At 36.7% G+C, this 19,675-nt stretch overlaps 1 long non-coding RNA gene across 1 annotated transcript; it reads left to right on the forward strand.

Annotated features, from left to right (window-relative positions):
- Positions 1-615: 615 nt before the first annotated feature.
- LOC131457074 (uncharacterized) lies at positions 616-9,120 on the forward strand. Its single transcript, XR_009239974.1, has 4 exons — positions 616-689; positions 4,079-4,235; positions 4,669-4,761; positions 8,967-9,120. It is a non-coding gene; the product is annotated as an uncharacterized LOC131457074 (long non-coding RNA).
- The last annotated feature ends 10,555 nt before the right edge of the window (positions 9,121-19,675 follow it).

Below are 19,675 nucleotides of genomic sequence, written 5' to 3' on the forward strand. Positions count from 1 at the left end.
GTGCCTGTGTATCATGTCGATTTGAACTTGATATGAGAAAAAGAAGTGCCTGGAGTTGCACATGCACACAGACACACAGACACACACACACAGACACACACACACACACACACACACACACACACACACACATTCATTCCTAAACCCACATTCACACCATACTATGATATCCCTAAAATACACCCACATCATTTTAGCTTCAGATATTGATTGAATTGTGTGTTATATGATAATGAAAAATGTTGATATTCCCTGACAGTGGAAAATAACTTCACCTACACCAAATTTGGAGCAATTTGCATCAACACAGCCAAAGATATCGTCAAAAAAAAATCCAAAAGCACAAAGAATGTAGAGGATTAATCTGTAATGTTTTTATTACAAAAAATCTTGGAAGCGAACATTTCTGCCATGCATGTATGGTGAAACAAAGGGGCAGTTTATTTCAACTACTACTGTAGCTTTAAGATAATTATCGGCCATCATCACACTCCAACGCAACGTAGTTCCCCACCACAGCAGCAGCAGCGGATTAATATCCAAAACGTGAACAGGTTAGTGTCTGCTCAGCAGGTGGATGAACATGTAATGGAGTTGCAGCATCAGTCGCTGACCAAGGAATTACTGGGGAAGTTGGTGGTAGAGGGAGGCTATTGACATGTCACAGCAAGATGCTCAAAAATGTAGAGGTAAGTGAAATTTTGAATTATTATAATGAGCTAAACAGCAGGCCAGGTGGCTAAAGAGCTGTTGCTAAAATGTGTTCGTTAATTACAGTAACTACGTCTTTTCACTCATTGAAAATACATACATACACATGTATTTAAACACACACACGCATTAATCGAAATATAGTTAATAATAATATATGCACATGTAAATGTTCCATGCTCTTTTTTTTTCTTTTTCGCTTTGCTGTTTTTTGGGAAAGTTTAGTGTTTAAATGCAGATGGTGTTGTCTGCGACGTTACACGGGAGCCAGACTTTCTGTCTGAACAGTTCCACTGTGAGAACCGATGTCCTCTCACCCGGACCCGCAGCTGCAAAGCTCCCGTTTTCGCGGAACCGCTTGCTGTGTTTCGGCTGCGTCTTCGGTTGTGAGGACTGCGGGTCACATTGCTGATCTGTTCAGAGAGCTTCGCTGGTGCTGCTGCTGCAGGTATCCTGTCTATTTAACAAGTAGGCTATACACTAAATCTATCCCTCTATTCTTAAAAATTAAGTCCACTCTGAATGTTGATACAGTGTGGGTGTTGTAATTATTATTATTTTTTATGACAGTCTTTTCCAGTCTTACAACGCACAGTTAACGTGACTGGATTCTGCTTTGGACACCTACAGTATTTAGTTGATGACAAACTGTTTCCTTAACCCTCAGGCTTCATTATGATTCATTTCCACTGTGTTAGTGCATATGGCACACTTTCTTGTAAGAAGGTCTCTTGGCAAATTGGAATTCAAATGAAAACATTTTATTAATAGATCAATAGAACACTGAACATTGTTTTCACCATACACTTGAGTATATGGCAGGAATGTTCACTCCTAAGAATTGTTGTCATAAAAGATTAATACTTTTGTCCTGCATCAGTCCTCCTCAAAACCACCAAATATTCAATCATTTCCATATTACAAATGTCCTCTTTTCAAATTAAGAGGGGAGGGAGTACATGTTTTATCTGATGCTACACAAAACTAACAATGCTTCAAAGTTAATATTGTGGGTCATCTTTGACATATTCAAGACTGATTAAAAAAAAATCTCCCAGCCACCCAACATTTGTCATATGTGTTGCCAGTACAACCAATGAAATGCTCATTTGTACTTGTCAGGAAGTCACTGCAGCTCTGACCTTGTAACCTAAATATGTTTCTGCTTCAAAATCACTTTGTTTCATACATGAGGCTAATGTCTGGCAGATTATACCAATCTTAGCCAATCTTCATCACTAAATTTTATGTTAAATCGTGATTCCCATCTTTTTTTTAATGTATTTTGTAGCATTTTTTTTATATAGTCCCAATATAATTCTAATTGTGGTTTCTTTGTATGCGTTGATTATGATGATCTGGATCACACTATTCACTTCTCAGGAGGAGTCCACCCTGGTCTCTTTCATATAGTAGTCTCTAAGTTGCAGGAATCCACAGAATTCATGATTGATTATCTAAATCCTTTTCATATTTTGGAAACTCTCAAGCTGTCCATCTTTCACCATAACACACCATGCTGTGATTCCCTTTGTTGTCCACTGTTTAAATCCTATATCGTACCTAGTCGGTGTAAAATTGCTATCCTATTCAATAAATGAGTGTCTTTCTGTATCTTATATTTTTTTATTATGCTGAACCATATTTTGTATGTGAACATCGTGATTGTGTCTATTTGGTTTTGAATCTTCTTGTATGTTTCTTTATCCCCAATTATATTCTGTACTGGGTTTTCTCCAAACTCTTTTTCTATTTAATTTCACTGTGTCTGGTTTGCACCAACCTACAATATATCTCAATTGGGCCGCATGGTAGTATTCCTTTAATTTTGGAAGTCTCATCCCTCCTTCTTCTTTTGGCAGCTGGAGAGTTTCCAGTCTTATTGTGGATCTTCTGCCACCCCAACTAAACTTTGATATCATTTTATTCCATCTCATAAATTGGGGTTTGGGGGACCTCTACTGGTAGGGCTTGGAATAGGTATAAGGTGTCAGGGTCAGCGAGTCGGCGGCACCCCGCTTTACCCGCAGGCTGTAGCAGAGAGCCCCCCTTACAGCAACAACTTTGGCTCTTTCTCTCCCACTCCTGAATTCCCCGCTCCAGAGCCTGATGATGATCATGAAACACCTTTTGTAGAGGTAGAGAAAAAGAAAAGAAAAGCTTGTAGTATAAGTTATAAAATGACGACAAACCCACACCATAGCTTCCCCCCAAACATTTATGACCTCACCCAAAGTTTCATCTTGGAATGCCCATGGCATCCAATCAAATTCTTTTAGAGCCCAACAAATTAAATTCTTGTTGAAAACTGACTTTGACATATTATGTTGTCAAGAACTGAGACTGAACACAAGTAAAGAGTAAAGGTATCCAGCATGTGGAACAAAGGTCAAAGTGTAATTTCTATTGGCGAAAGTAAAGCTGATGGTGGGATCTTTTTTCTAAAACTGGTGATGTCACTATTATTCGTAAAACGAATGAATTCCTAATTTAATTCCTTGTAGATTGCTCATGTTGGATTGTTTTTACCGAGGAGAAAAAATACGAATGATACACATGTACACCTCTCATGAGAGAACAAACATTTTTCAACTTTTTAAAAGACTTAAAGAAGCGCTATTGGTCGGATACAAAATTATTTTATGTGGCGACTTTAACACTGTCATCGATGTAAACGACAGAGTGAGCTCTAAAGTCTTGAAACTCAGCTCTGACGGTAATCGCTTGACTCAATTCAATTCTTATGTAGACTAATTGTGATCTTAACAAGTCCTGGCAAATTAAAGTAGGCACAAGCACCATGACGTCCAATCTGAAGCAGCATCCTGCAATTTGTCTTCTTATGTCATCACTTTTTTTCAAAGGATGTACGTATGTTACAGTATTTTAAATAAAATACACATAATGGAAATATATTGGTACAAAATATGAAGGAATTTTTATCATCTCCAGAAAAGAGCATATTTTGTATTTTAAATATGTATTTTTTTAATACATGTATCAGAAATACTTCCCATCCCTGCTTAGAGACATTACGTGAAGGTTGAAAATTGTGTCGCTTTAAATAAAACCCATAACATGAGAAAATAAATTGAAGCACAAGATATAATGATTATGTATAGAAAATGCACTCGGATTTTCGCAGTTGAAGCACAAGAATCTGGATCTTTACAAAACAAATGTTATCTATCCGCAATTCCTATACTCCTATTCCAGATATGTTTGTGATTTAAACAGCATTTGTCTAGTGTAACATTAGTGATACTTTTGCAGTAGTATATTTATTGTGAGACACCATTTTACATTTTTCCCAAATCTGTCCATGCCTCATCCATCTCTTCCTCTCCCTTCTTGTCTTCCTCCTCAGCACATGGAGAAGATTGCCATGCTGGCTTTCCATCCAGTTAAGATGCACAGCTGCTATGAGAAGGTGGTGAACCTGAGCCTTGAGGGTCTTGCAGCAACAGTTTGACGTGAGCAGCCCGTCAGTGTTTGTCCAAAGGGCCCAGATCCCCATGAGAGAGGTGAAACCTCAACTACTGACTAACCAGTCTAATATGGGTTATTGGTTAACTGGTTAACACAATGGGAAGTTTCTATGAGAGCTAATCATTTTATTGACACTCATTTTATTTCTTGATCATTTTCCTACACTGTAGCTCCTGTTTGACTAGAGTTTGTCAAATAGTTGGATGATGAGGTTCTGACTGTGGCATTGATCAAGGACACAGTAGAACTAAAGGCGAACATCTTTTTGCGGTTTGATAACTCAGTGGACAGTTAAATAGATATAGTTGTCTACAGACATGCCACAATACAGACTGTGGAACTGGGTGTAGTACATTATCATATATTATCATTATTTCATGGGATATTCCTATATGAGTCAGTTTGTCTGGTGTTACATGCATGTATGTCACAAAGTTAGGTACAAAACTACAAATTGTGTTTTACTAGATGTTTGAGCAGATCCTTCATCAGAGTCTCGAGTCTCAGGGTACAGAGGAGCTGTGTAAGATCATCCAGCACTGCCAGGACAGAGTCATTAAGGTAATACACAAAGAAAACAGGCTTGTGCATCAAATTCTTGCATAACATCTACATTAATATCTAATAATATTACATCTGGCATACTCCAGCCCTGGGAGTGAAACTTTTGGTCTGGCCTTGTTTTAGTGTTAATGAAAATTCAGGTTCACCTTTATCAATTTATTAATTTTTTAACAAAGAGTCCAGGATACCGGGCAATATCCCAGCTTAATCCCTTCTGTGCATGGTCCTCTGATATTTTCAAGCCTCAACTTGCCAGCTCCATGTTTATTTTTATTATATCAGAAAGTATGAGTGTGTGGATGAGCTAACTCATGCTTTTGAAGCATGATGATGGTCGCCACAGCGGTCGTCTTCCAGATAGAGATTAGATAGAAAATAAAAACTCCAAACTCAAGGAATAAACACTTGACTTTTGCGAGAACAGGTGAACGTCACATAGTGTACCCTGAGACATTATTGCTCTGGACCATAATCATCAATTGGACTGATAAGAGATTGCCGGCATCTTGTGAAATGTGCCAGTACACAAATAAAAGTGCCGGTTCTGTGTACTGGACAGTACCGGGCCACTTCTAGTTAATAATTGTACTGTAGCGACAGTGATGGTATTTTATGTACACTTAATGTCTCTTATGTGATCTTATTCTTTAACAAACAAGTGCACAATAAAAATTCACTGGGAATTCTAAACAGCACATTGCAATTTCTGCAATTATTATCGAAGTATTGATCAGTAATACAGTGAAAATGAGAGGAAATGTTTAAGGTGTGCGCCCCTAAATGTTCTGCTTGCTCTCCTAAAACATTCAGTTATAGGGGGGCCACTGTGCTCCTAGTAAGAGCTGTTGCTAAAATGTGTTCGTTAATTACAGTAACTACGTCTTTTCACTCATTGAAAATACATACATACACATGTATTTAAACACACACACGCATTAATCGAAATATAGTTAATAATAATATATGCACATGTAAATGTTCCATGCTCTTTTTTTTCTTTTTCGCTTTGCTGTTTTTGGCGAAAGATTAAGTGTTTAAATGCAGATGGTGTTGTCTGCGACGTTACACGGGAGCCAGACTTTCTGTCTGAACAGTTCCACTGTGAGAACCGATGTCCTCTCACCCGGACCCGCAGCTGCAAAGCTCCCGTTTTCGCGGAACCGCTTGCTGTGTTTCGGCTGCGTCTTCGGTTGTGAGGACTGTGGGTCACATTGCTGATCTGTTCAGAGAGCTTCGCTGGTGCTGCTGCTGCAGGTATCCTGTCTATTTAACAAGTAGGCTATACACTAAATCTATCCCTCTATTCTTAAAAATTAAGTCCACTCTGAATGTTGATACAGTGTGGGTGTTGTAATTATTATTATTTTTTATGACAGTCTTTTCCATTCTTACAACGCACAGTTAACGTGACTGGATTCTGCTTCATCCGGGGAAAAAGGTTGACCCTCAGGCTTTGGACACCTATCGATTTAGTTGATGACAAACTGTTTCCTTAACCCTCAGGCTTCATTATGATTCATTTCCACTGTGTTAGTGCATATGGCACACTTTCTTGTAAGAAGGTCTCTTGGCAAATTGGAATTCAAATGAAAACATTTTATTAATAGATCAATAGAACACTGAACATTGTTTTCACCATACACTTGAGTATATGGCAGGAATGTTCACTCACAAGAATTGTTGTCATAAAAGATTAATACTTTTGTCCTGCATCAGTCCTCAAAACCACCAAATATTCAATCATTTCCATATTACAAATGTCCTCTTTTCAAATTAAGAGGGGAGGGAGTACATGTTTTATCTGATGCTACACAAAACTAACAATGCTTCAAAGTTAATATTGTGGGTAATCTTTGACATATTCAAGACTGATTAAAAAAAAATCTCCCAGCCACCCAACATTTGTCATATGTGTTGCTAGTACAACCCATGAAATGCTAATTTGTACTTGTCAGGAAGTCACTGCAGCTCTGACCTTGTAACCTAAATATGTTTCTGCTTCAAAATCACTTTGTTTCATACATGAGGCTAATGTCTGGCAGATTATACCAATCTTAGCCAATCTTCATCACTAAGTTTTATGTTAAATCCTGATTCCCATCTTTTTTTTAATGTATTTTGTAGCATTTTTTTATATAGTCCCAATATAATTCTAATTGTGGTTTCTTTGTATGCGTTGATTATGATGCTCTGGATCACACTATTCACTTCTCAGGAGGAGTCCACCCTGGTCTCTTTCATATAGTAGTCTCTAAGTTGCAGGAATCCACAGAATTCATGATTGATTATCTAAATCCTTTTTTTCTGTCATATTTTGGAAACTCTCAAGCTGTCAATCTTTCACCATAACACACCATGCTGTGATTCCCTTTGTTGTCCACTGTTTAAATCCTATATCGTACCTAGTCGGTGTAAAATTGCTATCCTATTCAATAAATGAGTGTCTATCTGTATCTTATATTTTTTTATTATGCTGAACCATATTTTGTATGTGAACATCGTGATTGTGTCTATTTGGTTTTGAATCTTCTTGTATGTTTCTTTATCCCCAATTATATTCTGTACTGGGTTTTCTCCAAACTCTTTTTCTACTTAATTTCACTGTGTCTGGTTTGCACCAACCTACAATATATCTCAATTGGGCGGCATGGTAGTATTCCTTTAATTTTGGAAGTCTCATCTCTCCTTCTTCTTTTGGCAGCTGGAGAGTTTCCAGTCTTATTGTGGATCTTTTGTCACCCCAACTAAACTTTGATATCATTTTATTCCATCTCATAAATTGGGGTTTGGGGGACCTCTACTGGTAGGGCTTGGAATAGGTATAAGGTGTCAGGGTCAGCGAGTCGGCGGCACCCCGCTTTACCCGCAGGCTGTAGCAGAGAGCCCCCCTTACAGCAACAACTTTGGCTCTTTCTCTCCCACTCCTGAATTCCCCGCTCCAGAGCCTGATGATGATCATGAAACACCTTTTGTAGAGGTAGAGAAAAAGAAAAGAAAAGCTTGTAGTATAAGTTATAAAATGACGACAAACCCACACCATAGCTTCCCCCGAAACATTTATGACCTCACCCAAAGTTTCATCTTGGAATGCCCATGGCATCCAATCAAATTCTTTTAGAGCCCAACAAATTAAATTCTTGTTGAAAACTGACTTTGACATATTATGTTGTCAAGAACTGAGACTGAACACAAGTAAAGAGTAAAGGTATCCAGCATGTGGAACAAAGGTCAAAGTGTAATTTCTATTGGCGAAAGTAAAGCTGATGGTGGGATCTTTTTTCTAAAACTGGTGATGTCACTATTATTCGTAAAACGAATGAATTCCTAATTTAATTCCTTGTAGATTGCTCATGTTGGATTGTTTTTACCGAGGAGAAAAAATACGAATGATACACATGTACACCTCTCATGAGAGAACAAACATTTTTCAACTTTTTAAAAGACTTAAAGAAGCGCTATTGGTCGGATACAAAATTGTTTTATGTGGCGACTTTAACACTGTCATCGATGTAAACGACAGAGTGAGCTCTAAAGTCTTGAAACTCAGCTCTGACGGTAATCGCTTGACTCAATTCAATTCTTATGTAGACTAATTGTGATCTTAACAAGTCCTGGCAAATTAAAGTAGGCACAAGCACCATGACGTCCAATCTGAAGCAGCATCCTGCAATTTGTCTTCTTATGTCATCACTTTTTTTCAAAGGATGTATGTTACAGTATTTTAAATATAATACACATAATGGAAATATATTGGTACAAAATATGAAGGAATTTTTATCATCTCCAGAAAAGAGCATATTTTGTATTTTAAATATGTATTTTTTTAATACATGTATCAGAAATACTTCCCATCCCTGCTTAGAGACATTACGTGAAGGTTGAAAATTGTGTCGCTTTAAATAAAACCCATAACATGAGAAAATAAATTGAAGCACAAGATATAATGATTATGTATAGAAAATGCACTCGGATTTTCGCAGTTGAAGCACAAGAATCTGGATCTTTACAAAACAAATGTTATCTATCCGCAATTCCTATACTCCTATTCCAGATATGTTTGTGATTTAAACAGCATTTGTCTAGTGTAACATTAGTGATACTTTTGCAGTAGTATATTTATTGTGAGACACAATTATACATTTTTCCCAAATCTGTCCATGCCTCATCCATCTCTTCCTCTCCCTTCTTGTCTTCCTCCTCAGCACATGGAGAAGATTGCCATGCTGGCTTTCCATCCAGTTAAGATGCACAGCTGCTATGAGAAGGTGGTGAACCTGAGCCTTGAGGGTCTTGCAGCAACAGTTTGACGTGAGCAGCCCGTCAGTGTTTGTCCAAAGGGCCCAGATCCCCATGAGAGAGGTGAAACCTCAACTACTGACTAACCAGTCTAATATGGGTTATTGGTTAACTGGTTAACACAATGGGAAGTTTCTATGAGAGCTAATCATTTTATTGACACTCATTTTATTTCTTGATCATTTTCCTACACTGTAGCTCCTGTTTGACTAGAGTTTGTCAAATAGTTGGATGATGAGGTTCTGACTGTGGCATTGATCAAGGACACAGTAGAACTAAAGGCGAACATCTTTTTGCGGTTTGATAACTCAGTGGACAGTTAAATAGATATAGTTGTCTACAGACATGCCACAATACAGACTGTGGAACTGGGTGTAGTACATTATCATATATTATCATTATTTCATGGGATATTCCTATATGAGTCAGTTTGTCTGGTGTTACATGCATGTATGTCACAAAGTTAGGTACAAAACTACAAATTGTGTTTTACTAGATGTTTGAGCAGATCCTTCATCAGAGTCTCGATGTCTCAGGGTACAGAGGAGCTGTGTAAGATCATCCAGCACTGCCAGGACAGAGTCATTAAGGTAATACACAAAGAAAACAGGCTTGTGCATCAAATTCTTGCATAACATCTACATTAATATCTAATAATATTACATCTGGCATACTCCAGCCCTGGGAGTGAAACTTTTGGTCTGGCCTTGTTTTAGTGTTAATGAAAATTCAGGTTCACCTTTATCAATTTATTAATTTTTTAACAAAGAGTCCAGGATACCGGGCAATATCCCAGCTTAATCCCTTCTGTGCATGGTCCTCTGATATTTTCAAGCCTCAACTTGCCAGCTCCATGTTTATTTTTATTATATCAGAAAGTATGAGTGTGTGGATGAGCTAACTCATGCTTTTGAAGCATGATGATGGTCGCCACAGCGGTCGTCTTCCAGATAGAGATTAGATAGAAAATAAAAACTCCAAACTCAAGGAATAAACACTTGACTTTTGCGAGAACAGGTGAACGTCACATAGTGTACCCTGAGACATTATTGCTCTGGACCATAATCATCAATTGGACTGATAAGAGATTGCCGGCATCTTGTGAAATGTGCCAGTACACAAATAAAAGTGCCGGTTCTGTGTACTGGACAGTACCGGGCCACTTCTAGTTAATAATTGTACTGTAGCGACAGTGATGGTATTTTATGTACACTTAATGTCTCTTATGTGATCTTATTCTTTAACAAACAAGTGCACAATAAAAATTCACTGGGAATTCTAAACAGCACATTTCTGCAATTATTATCGAAGTATTGATCAGTAATACAGTGAAAATGAGAGGAAATGTTTAAGGTGTGCGCCCCTAAATGTTCTGCTTGCTCTCCTAAAACATTCAGTTATAGGGGGGGCTACTGTGCTCCTAGTAAAAAGTTAGTCTGGTGCCCTGCATACATTGTTCTAAAGGGTTTATGGTCTCTGTTCCTCTTCAGTAGAGCTGCATGTCCACAATGTAAATTTAATTTTACATTTAAATGCAGAGCTGTCAGTCCCACCGTGTGTGATTGACAGCTCTGCATTTCATGGTTGCAATGTTGCATTTGTAGTGGACAAGCTATCAGTATCCATCCCTTCTCTTATAACTATGGTTGTTTTCTGTTTTCAAAAACTAACATAGTGTTGCCCAAAATACTAAACTCCAACATTTAAACGGGGGAGTCTACCCATCAGTGGCAACCCAAATAGTTGACACTTCCCAACCTTATGAGAACCTGCCTCTCAAAATGGGTTATGGATTCATATTTTATCTCTGACAAATGGAATGTGAACTATGATGAGGAAGGCATGACAATATTATAGCTATATCATGATATATGATCTTAGAATTTTGATATTGTCATATCGTGATCGGGTATTTGTGATGAATTTTCCTGGTTTGAGAATTTTGGAGAAAATCAGGCTCAAAAGTCAAGATTTTGACAATTATTTTGCAACAATTCGTGACTTTGCACTGCCCTCTAATGGCCTAATATGATTTCCCATGAAATATGTCACCTGCTTTGCATACTACAGCTCCTTATTTTTCCAGTGATCCCCTATATGTCCATATCTACTGTGGACTATAGGAGAAAGTCCATCTCAAATATGAATGCTGACTGAATTCTATTGCAACCATTCCTGAATTTGCACTTCTCCCTACTGGCCGAAACGTGCATTTCTTTTAAGGTGGAATCGAAACTTAATGAAAATCGGAAGCGAATGTGGAGCCACCTTCAGCATCATCATGTCATTGTTCCCAATAGAATGAGTGCGTGAGTTTTTGTTTTTTATATTAATATAATGTCAATGTATTAATGATATAAATATAATGATGGTGATGATAACAATAATAATATTAACAGCGATAACAATAATAATAATATTAATAATAATGATATGATTACAACAATAATGTGTGTTGTGAAAGCAACATTTGTTGAAAAAAACATTGTAGAAATGTTTTTTTAAAGTTTGATTATGACAAATAACCATTTACAAATGAAATGTACATCTTATAAGATATACTTCTGTACTCTCAGTGTGTTTTGCAATGATTTCACAGTTGGGATGTGTTTTTCTATTGGTGTCTGTTTGTGTGCGCATTGAGCTGAGATAAGGCTGTTTCCGGATTTTTTAAATTGTTCTACTGTCCCGTAATATAAACCTAACAAATGAACTTAAAATCTTATAAGATATACTTCTTTACCTTCAGTGTTAGATTTTGCAAAGATTTCACTGTTTGGATGTGTTTTTCTATTGGTGTCTGTTTGTGTGCGCATTCAGTTGAGATAAGGCTGTTTTCGGATTTTTTTTTATTTTTTACTGTCCCGTAATATAAACCTAACAAATGAACTTAAAATCTTATATGATATACTTCTTTTACCTTCAGTGTTTGATTTTGCAAAGATTTCACTGTTTGGATGTGTTTTTCTATTGGTGTCTGTTTGTGTGCGCATTCAATAAGATAAGGCTGTTTTCGGATTTTTCTTAAATTTCTACTGTCACGTAATATAAACCTAACAAATGAACTTAAGATATTATATGATATACTTCTTTACTTCTATTGGTGTCTGTTTTGTGTGCGCATTCAGCTGAGATAAGGCTGTTTCCGGATTTTTGTCATTCTTCTACTGTCCCATAACATAAACCTAACACATGAACTTAAGATCTTATAAGATATACTTCTGTACCCTCAGTGTTTGATTTTGCAAAGATTTCACTGTTTGGATGTGTTTTTCTATTGGTGTCTGTTTGTGTGCGCATTCAGCTGAGATAAGGCTGTTTCCGGATATTTTTTATTTTTCTACTGTCCCATAACATAAACCTCACAAATGAAATTAACATCTTAAAATATGTAGTTCTGTACCCTCAGTGTTTGATTTTGCAATGATTTCACTGTTGGGATGTGTTTTTCTAATGGCGTGCGCATTGAGCTGAGATAAGGCTGTTTTCGGATTTTTCTTAAATTTCTGCTGTCACTTAATATAAACCTAACAAATGAACTTAAAATCTTATAAGATATACTTCTTTACCTTCAGTGTTAGATTTTGCAAAGATTTCACTGTTTGATATGTTTTTCTATTGGTGTCTGTTTGTGTGCGCATTCAGCTGAGATAAGGCTGTTTCCGGATTTTTTTTATTTTTCTACTGTCCCGTAATATAAATCTCACAAATGAACTTAACATCTTAAAAGATTTAGTTCTGTACCCTCAGTGTTTGATTTTGCAATGATTTCCCTGTTTGGATGTGTTTTTCTGTTGGTGTCTGTTTGTGTGCGCAAAACGCTGAGATAAGGCTGTTTCCGGATTTTTTTTATTTTTCTACTGTCCCGTAATATTAACCTCACAAATTAAGTTAACATCTTAAAAGATTTAGTTCCGTACCCTCAGTGTTTGCTTTTGCAAAGATTTCACTGTTTGGATGTGTTTTTCTATTGGCGTGCGCATTGAGCTGAGATAAGGCTGTTTTCGGATTTTTTTTATTTTTCTACTGTCCCGTAATATTAACCTCACAAATTAAGTTAACATCTTAAAAGATTTAGTTCTGTACCCTCAGTGTTTGATTTTGCAAAGAATTCACTGTTTGGATGTGTTTTTCTATTAGTGTCTGTTTGTGTGCGCATTCAATGAGATAAGGCTGTTTTCGGATTTTTCTTAAATTTCTACTGTCCCTTAATATAAACCTAAAAAATGAACTTAAGATCTTATATGATATACTTCTTTACATTCAGTGTTTGATTTTGCAATGATTTCACTGTTTGGATGTGTTTTTCTATTGGTGTCTATTTGTGTGCGCATTCAGCTGAGATAAGGCTGTTTCCGGATATTTTTTATTTTTCTACTGTCCCGTAATATAAACCTCACAAATGAAGTTAACATCTTAAAAGATTTAGTTCTGTACCCTCAGTGTTTGATTTAGCAAAGATTTCACTGTTCGGATGTGTTTTTCTATTGGTGTCTGTTTGTGTGCGCATTCAGCTGAGATAAGGCTGTTTTCGGATTTTTCTTAAATTTCTACTGTCACGTAATATAAACCTAACAAATGAACTTAAGATCTTATAAGATATACTTCTTTACCATCAGTGTTTGATTTTGCAAAGATTTCACTGTTTGGATGTGTTTTTCTATTGGTGTCTATTTGTGTGCGCATTCAGCTGAGATAAGGCTGTTTCCGGATATTTTTTATTTTTCTACTGTCCCATAACATAAACCTCACAAATGAAATTAACATCTTAAAAGATTTAGTTCTGTACCCTCAGTGTTTGATTTAGCAAAGATTTCACTGTTTGGATGTGTTTTCTATTAGTGTCTGTTTGTGTGCGCATTCAGCTGAGATAAGGCTGTTTCCGGATTTTTTTTAAATTTCTACTGTCACTTAATATAAACCTAACAAATGAACTTAAGATCTTATAAGATATACTTCTTTACCTTCAGTGTTTGATTTAGCAAAGATTTCACTGTTTGGATGTGTTTTTCTATTGGTGTCTGTTTGTGTGCGCATTCAGCTGAGATAAGGCTGTTTTCGGATTTTTCTTAAATTTCTACTGTCACTTAATATAAACCTAACAAATGAACTTAAGATCTTATAAGATATACTTCTTTACCTTCAGTGTTTGATTTAGCAAAGATTTCACTGTTTGGATGTGTTTTTCTATTGGTGTCTATTTGTGTGCGCATTCAGCTGAGATAAGGCTGTTTCCGGATATTTTTTATTTTTCTACTGTCCCGTAATATAAACCTCACAAATGAAGTTAACATCTTAAAAGATTGAGTTCTGTACCCTCAGTGTTTGATTTTGCAAAGATTTCACCGTTTGGATGTGTTTTTCTATTGGTGTCTGTTTGTGTGCGCATTCAGCTGAGATAAGGCTGTTTCCGGATTTTTTTTAATTTTTCTACTGTCCCGTAATATAAACCTCACAAATTAAGTTAACATCTTAAAAGATTTAGTTCTGTACCCTCAGTGTTTGATTTTGCAATGATTTCACTGTTTGGATGTGTTTTTCTGTTGGTGTCTGTTTGTGTGCGCAAAACGCTGAGATAAGGCTGTTTCCGGATTTTTTTTATTTTTCTACTGTCCCGTAATATAAACCTCACAAATGAAGTTAACATCTTAAAAGATTTAGTTATGTACCCTCAGTGTTTGATTTAGCAAAGATTTCACTGTTCGGATGTGTTTTTCTATTGGTGTCTGTTTGTGTGCGCATTCAGCTGAGATAAGGCTGTTTCCGGATATTTTTTATTTTTCTACTGTCCCGTAATATAAACCTCACAAATGAAGTTAACATCTTAAAAGATTGAGTTCTGTACCCTCAGTGTTTGATTTTGCAAAGATTTCACCGTTTGGATGTGTTTTTCTATTGGTGTCTGTTTGTGTGCGCAAAACGCTGAGATAAGGCTGTTTCCGGATTTTTTTTATTTTTCTACTGTCCCGTAATATAAACCTCACAAATGAAGTTAACATCTTAAAAGATTTAGTTATGTACCCTCAGTGTTTGATTTAGCAAAGATTTCACTGTTCGGATGTGTTTTTCTATTGGTGTCTGTTTGTGTGCGAATTCAGCTGAGATAAGGCTGTTTCCGGATATTTTTTATTTTTCTACTGTCCCGTAATATAAACCTCACAAATGAAGTTAACATCTTAAAAGATTGAGTTCTGTACCCTCAGTGTTTGATTTTGCAAAGATTTCACCGTTTGGATGTGTTTTTCTATTGGTGTCTGTTTGTGTGCGCATTCAGCTGAGATAAGGCTGTTTCCGGATTTTTTTTTATTTTTCTACTGTCCCGTAATATAAACCTCACAAATTAAGTTAACATCTTAAAAGATTTAGTTCTGTACCCTCAGTGTTTGATTTTGCAATGATTTCACTGTTTGGATGTGTTTTTCTGTTGGTGTCTGTTTGTGTGCGCAAAATGCTGAGATAAGGCTGTTTCCGGATTTTTTTTATTTTTCTACTGTCCCGTAATATAAACCTCACAAATGAAGTTAACATCTTAAAAGATTTAGTTATGTACCCTCAGTGTTTGATTTAGCAAAGATTTCACTGTTCGGATGTGTTTTTCTATTGGTGTCTGTTTGTGTGCGCATTCAGCTGAGATAAGGCTGTTTTCGGATTTTTTTTATTTTTCTACTGTCCCGTAATATAAATCTCACAAATGAAGTTAACATTTAAAAGATTTAGTTCTGTACCCTCAGTGTTTGCTTTTGCAATGATTTCACTGTTTGGATGTGTTTTTCTATTTGTGTCTGTTTTTGTGCGCATTCAGCTGGGATACGGCTGTTTTCTGACTTTTTTCCTTTTTTCTACTGTCCCATAACATAAACCTCAAAAATAAAGTTACAATATTATAAGATATGGTTATATACCTTCAGTGTTTGATTTTGCAATGATTTCACTGTTTGGGTGTGTTTTTCTATTTGTGTCTGTTTTTGTGCGCATTCAGCAGGGATACGGCTGTTTTCTGATTTTTTTCATTTTTTTACTGTCCCATAACATAAACCTCACAAATAAAGTTAAAATCTTAAAAGATATACTGTAGTTATATACCTGCAGTGTTTGATTTTGCAATGATTTCACTGTTTGGATGTGTTTTTCTATTTGTGTCTGTTTTTGTGCGCATTCAGCAGGGATACGGCTGTTTTCTGATTTTTTTAATTTTTCTACTGTCCCATAACATAAACCTCACAAATAAAGTTACAATATTATAAGATATGGTTATATACCTTCAGTGTTTGATTTTGCAATGATTTTACTGTTTGGATGTGTTTTTCTATTTGTGTCTGTTTTTGTGCGCATTCAGTAGGGATACGACTGTTTTCTGATTTTTTTCATTTTTCTACTCTCCCATAACATAAACCTCACAAATAAAGTTAAAATATTATAAGATATGGTTATATACCTTCAGTGTTTGATTTTGCAATGATTTCACTGTTTGGATGTGTTTTTCTTTTTTTGTCTGTTTTTGTGCGCATTCAGCTGAGATAAGGCTGTTTTCGGACTTTTTTCATTTTTCAACTGTCCCATAACATAAACGTCACAAATGAAGTTAACAACTTAAAAGATTTAGTTCTGTACCCTCAGTGTTTGATTTTGCAATGATTTCACTGTCGGGATGTGTTTTTCTATTGGTGTCTGTTTTGTGTGTGTATCAGGGACTAAGGCTAATCCCGGGTGCCGAGTTTCAGACCTGTGCAACCTTTGGAAAGGTCAAAGGTCAGCCGTTCTGGTGTGTTTTTTGTAATAATTCCTAAAGGCATTGGGCCAGGAGTCTGATTTTTCCGTATGTGTATCTGGGACTAAGACTTATCCCCAGGTGCAGAGTTTCAGACCTGTGCAACCTTCGGAAAGGTCAAAGGTCAGCCGTTCGGTGTGTTTTTTGTAATAATTCCTATAATATAAAACCCACAAATGAAGTTAACATCTTATAAGATATACTTATGTACCTTCTAAAAAGGAGAGAAGGGCGTTCTCCAGGAATTAACTGGTTGTTGATAGAGCGGCAAGGTGTATGGGGTGTGTCCCCGTTAAAAGACACGGATGCAGATGTCCAGTTTAGTGTTGGATTTATTGAAGTGTGTGTGTGTGGCTCTCTGGCATTTACGCACAATAAACCCAGGATGTACAGGCGAAAGTTGGAAACAAACAAGGGAAAAGCACGAGCCATCCACCGCTATATCAGGAGGAAAACGAAACCTAAACAGTACGGCATCTCACACACACGTGTGGTGCGTTCAATAGCGTCGGAATGGCTATGGTGCGTTCATGAGTGTCGGACATATGAAAAGTCACCAAGAATACAATACAACTGAACAGTAAAACTCCTAAACAACATGGGCTTTCCAACACCTTCAGTGTTTGATTTTGCAATGATTTCACTGTTTGGATGTGTTTTTCTATTTGTGTCTGTTTTTGTGCACATTCAGCAGGGATACGGCTGTTTTCTGATTTTTTTCCTTTTTTCTACTGTCCCATAACATAAACCTCACAAATAAAGTTAAAATCTTAAAAGATATAGTTATATACCTTCAGTGTTTGATTTTGCAATGATTTCACTGTTTGGATGTGTTTTTCTATTGGTGTCTGTTTTTGTGCGCATTCAGCTGGGATACGGCTGTTTTCTGACTTTTTTCCTTTTTTCTACTGTCCCATAACATTAACCTCAAAAATAAAGTTACAATATTATAAGATATGGTTATATACCTTCAGTGTTTGATTTTGCAATGATTTCACTGTTTGGATGTGTTTTTCTATTTGTGTCTGTTTTTGTGCGCATTCAGCAGGGATACGGCTGTTTTCTGATTTTTTTCATTTTTTTACTGTCCCATAACATAAACCTCACAAATAAAGTTAAAATCTTAAAAGATATAGTTATATACCTTCAGTGTTTGATTTTGCAATGATTTCAATGTTTGGATGTGTTTTTCTATTTGTGTCTGTTTTTGTGCGCATTCAGCAGGGATACGGCTGTTTTCTGATTTTTTTAATTTTTCTACTGTCCCATAACATAAACCTCACAAATAAAGTTACAATATTATAAGATATGGTTATATACCTTCAGTGTTTGATTTTGCAATGATTTTACTGTTTGGATGTGTTTTTCTATTTGTGTCTGTTTTTGTGCGCATTCAGCAGGGATACGACTGTTTTCTGATTTTTTTCATTTTTCTACTGTCCCATAACATAAACCTCACAAATAAAGTTAAAATATTATAAGATATGGTTATATACCTTCAGTGTTTGATTTTGCAATGATTTCACTGTTTGGATGTGTTTTTCTATTTGTGTCTGTTTTTGTGCGCATTCAGCTGAGATAAGGCTGTTTTCGGACTTTTTTCATTTTTCAACTGTCCCATAACATAAACGTCACAAATGAAGTTAACAACTTAAAAGATTTAGTTCTGTACCCTCAGTGTTTGATTTTGCAATGATTTCACTGTCGGGATGTGTTTTTCTATTGGTGTCTGTTTTGTGTGTGTATCAGGGACTAATGCTAATCCCGGGTGCCGAGTTTCAGACCTGTGCACCTTTCGTAAAGGTAAAAGGTCAGCCGTGCAGGTGTGTTTTTTGTAATAATTCCTAAAGGCATTGAGTCAGGAGTCTAATTTTTCCGTATATATATCAGAAACTAACCCTCATCCCGGGTGACGAGTTTCAGACCTGTGCAATCATCGGAAAGGTCAAAGGTCAGCCGTTCGGGTGTGTTTTTTGTAATAATTCCTAAAGGCAATGAGCCAGGATGCTGATTTCTCTGTATGTGTATCGAGGACCATAGCTGATCCAGGGTGCCGAGTTTCAGACCTGTGCAACCTTTTGAAAGTTCAAAAGTCAGCCGTTTGCTTGTGTTTTTTGTAATAATTCCTAAATGCATTGAGCCAGGAGTCAGATTTTTCCGTATGTGTATCAGGGACTAAGACTAATCTTGGGTGCTGAGTTTCAGACCCGTGCAACCTTTGGAAAGGTAAAAGGTCAGCCGTTCTGATGTGTTTTTTGTAATAATTCCTGAAGGCATTGAGCCAGGAGTCAGATTTTTCCGTATGTGTATCAGGGACTAAGACTAATCTTGGGTGCTGAGTTTCAGACCTGTGCAACCTTTGGAAAGGTAAAAGGTCAGCCGTTCTGATGTGTTTTTTGTAATAATTCCTGAAGGCATTGAGCCAGGAGTCTGATTATTCCGTACGTGTATCTGGGACTAAGACTTATCCCCAGGTGCAGAGTTTCAGACCTGTGCAACCTTCGGCAAGGTCAAAGGTCAGCCGTTCGGTGTGTTTTTTGTAATAATTCCTATAATATAAAACCCACAAATGAAGTTAACAACTTAAAAGATTTAGTTCTGTACCCTCAGTGTTTGATTTTGCAATGATTTCACTGTCGGGATGTGTTTTTCTATTGGTGTCTGTTTTGTGTGTGTATCAGGGACTAAGGCTAATCCCGGGTGCCGAGTTTCAGACCTGTGCACCTTTCGTAAAGGTCAATGGTCAGCCGTTCGGGTGTGTTTTTTGTAATAATTCCTGAAGGGCATTGAGCCAGTAGTCAAATTTTTCCGTATGTGTATCAGGGACTAAGGCTGATCCAGGGTGCC

The sequence above is a fragment of the Solea solea genome, chromosome 3 (assembly GCF_958295425.1).
Source record: "Solea solea chromosome 3, fSolSol10.1, whole genome shotgun sequence".
Lineage (NCBI taxonomy): Eukaryota > Metazoa > Chordata > Actinopteri > Pleuronectiformes > Soleidae > Solea > Solea solea.